Source organism: Scyliorhinus torazame, chromosome 1 (genome assembly GCF_047496885.1).
Source record: "Scyliorhinus torazame isolate Kashiwa2021f chromosome 1, sScyTor2.1, whole genome shotgun sequence".
In the NCBI taxonomy this organism is placed as follows: domain Eukaryota; kingdom Metazoa; phylum Chordata; class Chondrichthyes; order Carcharhiniformes; family Scyliorhinidae; genus Scyliorhinus; species Scyliorhinus torazame.
The window spans coordinates 409958053-409962742 of NC_092707.1; the positions used below are offsets into that span (position 1 = coordinate 409958053).

The window sequence follows — 4690 nt, forward strand, 5'->3', positions numbered from 1 at the left end:
ATTACACTCCCCACACACACTCATCTCAGCTGCACACACACATTACACTCACCACACACACTCATCCCAGCCGCACACACACATTACACTCCCCACACACACTCATCCCAGCCGCACACACACATTACATTCCCCACACACACTCATCCCAGCCGCACACGCATCACACTCCCCACAAACACTCATCCCAGCCGCACAAACACATTACACTCACCACATAAACTCATCCCAGCCGCACGCACATATTACACTCCCCTCACACACTCATCCCAGCCGCACACACACATTACACTCCCCACACACACTCACCCCAGCCGCACACACACATTACACTCCCCACACACACTGATCCCAGCCGCACACACATTACACTCCCCAAACACACTCATCCCAGCCGCACATACACATTACACTCCCCACATACACTCATCCCAGCCGCACGCACACATTACACTCCCCTCACAAACTCATCCCAGCCGCACACACACATTACACTCCCCAAACACACTCATCCCAGCCGCACATACACATTACACTCCCCACATACACTCATCCCAGCCGCACGCACACATTACACTCCCCTCACAAACTCATCCCAGCCGCACACACACATTACACTCCCCACACACACTCATCCCAGCTGCACACACGCATTACACTCCCCACACACACTCATCCCAGCTGCACACACACATTACACTACCCACACCACTCATCCCAGCCGCACACACACATTACATTCCCCACACACACTCATCCCAGCTGCACACACACATTACATTCCCCACACACACTCATCCCAGCCGCACACACACATTACACTCCCCACACACACTCCCCCCAGCCGCACACACACATTACACTCCCCACACACACTCATTCCAGACGCACACACACATTACACTCCCCACACACACTCATCCCAGCCGCACACACACATTACACTCCCCACACACACTCATCCCAGCCGCACACACACATTACACTCCCCACACACACTCCTCCCAGCCACACACACACATTACACTCCCCACACACACTCATCCCAGCCGCACACACATTACACTCCCCACACACACTCATCCCAGCCGCACAAACATATTACACTCACCACATACACTCATCCCGGCCGCACGCACACATTACACTCCCCACACACACTCACCCCAGCCGCACACACACATTACACTCCCCACACACACACATCCCAGCCGCACATACACATTACACTCCCTACATGCACTCATCCCAGCCGCACACACATTACACTCCCCACACACACTCATCCCAGCCGCACATACACATTACACTCTCCACATACACTCATCCCAGCCGCACATACACATTACACTCCCCACATACACTCATCCCAGCCGCACGCACACATTACACTCCCCACACACACTCATCCCAGCCGCACATACACATTACACTCCCCACATACACTCATCCCAGCCGCGCACACACATTACACTCCCCACACACACTCATCCCAGCCGCACGCACACATTACACTCCCCTCACACACTCATCCCAGCCGCACACACACATTACACTCCCCACACAAACTCATCCCAGCTGCACAAACACATTACACGCCCCTCACACACTCATTCCAGCTGCACACACACATTACACTCCCCACACCACTCATCCCTGCCGCACACACACATTACACTCCCCACACACAGTCATCCCAGCTGCACACACACATTACACTCCCCACATACACTCATCCCAGACGCACACACACATTACACTCCCCACACACACTCATCTGAGCCGCACACACACATTACACTCCCCACACACACTCAACCCAGCCGCACACACACATTACACTCCCCACACACACTCATCCCAGCCGCACACACACATTACACTCCCCACACACACTCCCCCCAGCCGCACACACACATTACACTCCCCACCCACACTCATCCCAGACGCACACACACATTACACTCCCCACACACACTCATCCCAGCCGCACACACACATTACACTCCCCACACACACTCATCCCAGCTGCTCACACACATTACACTCCCCGCACACACAAATCCCAGCCGCACACACACATTACACTCCCCACACGCACTCATCCCAGCCGCACACACACATCACATTCTCCACACACACTCATCCCAGCTGCACGCACACATTACACTCACCACACACACTCACCCCAGCCGCACACACACATTGCACACCCCACACACACTCATCCCAGCCGCACGCACACATTACACTCCCCACACACACTCATCCCAGCCGCACACACACATTAAACTCCCCACACTCACTCATCCCAGCCGCACACACACATTACACTCCCCACACACACTCATCCCAGCCGCACACACACATTACACTCCCCACACACACTCATCCCAGCCGCACACACACATTACACTCCCCACACACACTCATCCCAGCCGCACGCACATTACACTCCCCACACACACTCATCCCAGCCGCACAAACACATTACACTCACCACATACACTCATCCCAGCCGCATGCACACATTACACTCCCCTCACACACTCATCCCAGCCGCACACACACATTACACTCCCCACACACACTCACCCCAGCCGCACACACACATTACACTCCCCACACACACTCATTCCAGCCGCACACACATTACACTCCCCACACACACTCATCCCAGCCGCACATACACATTACACTCCCAACATACACTCATCCCAGCCGCATGTACACATTTCACTCCCCTCACACACTCATCCCAGCCGCACACACATTACACTCCCCACACATACTCATCCCAGCTGCACACACACATTACACTCCCCACCCACACTCATCCCAGCTGCACACACACATTACACTCCCCACACCACTCATCCCACCCGCACACACACATTACACTCCCCACACACACTCATTTCAGCCGCACACACACATTACACTCCCCACACACACTCAACCCAGCCTCACATACACATTACACTCCCCACACACACACATCCCAGCCGCACACACACATTTCACTCCCCACACACACTCATCCCAGCCGCACACACACATTACACTCCCCACACACACTCAACCCAGCCTCACATACACATTACACTCCCCACACACACTCATCCCAGCCGCACACACACATTACACTCCCCACAAACACTCACCCCAGCTGCACACACACATTACACTCCCCACACACACTCATCCCAGCCGCACACACACATTACACTCCCCACACACACTCATCCCAGCCGCACACACACATTACACTCCCCACACACACTCATCCCAGCCGCACACACACATTACACTCCCCACACACACTCATCCCAGCCGCACACACACATTACACTACCCACACACACTCATCCCAGACAACAAGATGGCACTGATTGTGCTGGAGTGCGCCCACACAGCTGATGGGTTGGCTGGGGCCAGAGGGCACCTAGGCGGTTCTCTGGGGGAGGGACCTCTACATCCCCATGGCCCTAAGTTCACAGTGGGCTGTTAGCTGCATGGCTGCCTTGCCACCTGCGGCAATGGTGTTCCGTGCCCGTCCACCCCGACCCCACAGCCCACCTCCTGACCACCCCCCACTCCTCCCCCCGGCCCTGGCAGAAGCTCCCGGTGTAGAAGTATAAAAAGATGGCCATGATAAACCGCGAGGCTTGCTGGGACATTATATTTGGTCAGTTTAGGATTCGAGCTTCCTTCAGCAGCTAACACTGATCAAGCTGTCAACCTTTCTAACCACATGTTGCAAACGTTTCTGTAGAAACGTAGACCACCCGTTTCCTTGTTGAAATATAAATACAACAAGGGTGAGATGTCCAACACCAGGCATGAAAATAGCAAAGGGGACAAGGGGAGGTCATTCCTTATAAGGGAATAAGGCTTTAAAGATGAATGCTGATTGGATGACACTGTTAAAGTGATTAATCAGATAAGAATAACAATGCTGAAAAAGGTGTCGACAAATCGAGAGCTCCGTGTGACGACTCTTCACAGCTCTGTGTGAGAAAGGGACACGTTCAAGCGTACTGACTGAGTGAGGAGATTTGGGCAGCACGGTAGCATAGTGGTTAGCATTATGGCTTCACAGAGCCAGGGACCCGGGTTCGATTCCCGCTTGGGTCACTGTCTGTGTGGAGTCTGCACGTTCTCCCCGTGTCGGCGTGGGTTTCCTCCGGGTGCTCCGGTTTCCTCCCACAGTCCAAAGATGTGCAGGTTAGGTGGATTGGCCATGATAAATTGCCCTTAGGTTGGATGGGGTTGCTGGTTTGCGGGGATGGGGTGGAGGTATGGCCTTGAGTGGGGTGCTCTTTCCAGGAGCTGGTGCGGACTCGATGGGCCGAGTGGCCTCTGCATTGTAAATTCTAGGAATCTGGATCAAAGCGGGAATTTGGTGCAGAGACAAATTTTTCACCCTTCAGAAAGTTGCCTTGTTCTGCTACAGGAGAGCAGGCGAGTTATTTGATGAGTATTTCACCTTCTGTGAGGCAGCATTTGGGAAAAAAGACAAATTCAAGGACACAGGAAATTGATGAATTAATTGGTTGGTCAGAGATCACTGTGAGGAGCAGTGTGTGAAATCCAGTGTCTGAAATAAGGGAAAGTTAGGATCTATATACTGAGGCAATACCAGTCCCAACGTAGAATAGAGTTAATGCTCCAGCAGTAAAGGTATGAC

At 53.5% G+C, this 4690-nt stretch overlaps 1 protein-coding gene across 1 annotated transcript in view; it reads left to right on the forward strand.

Annotated features, from left to right (window-relative positions):
* LOC140422906 (uncharacterized) overlaps positions 1-4690 on the forward strand; it is an 84223-nt gene that overhangs the window by 18176 nt on the left and 61357 nt on the right. The gene's annotated exons all lie outside the window — the stretch shown is intronic.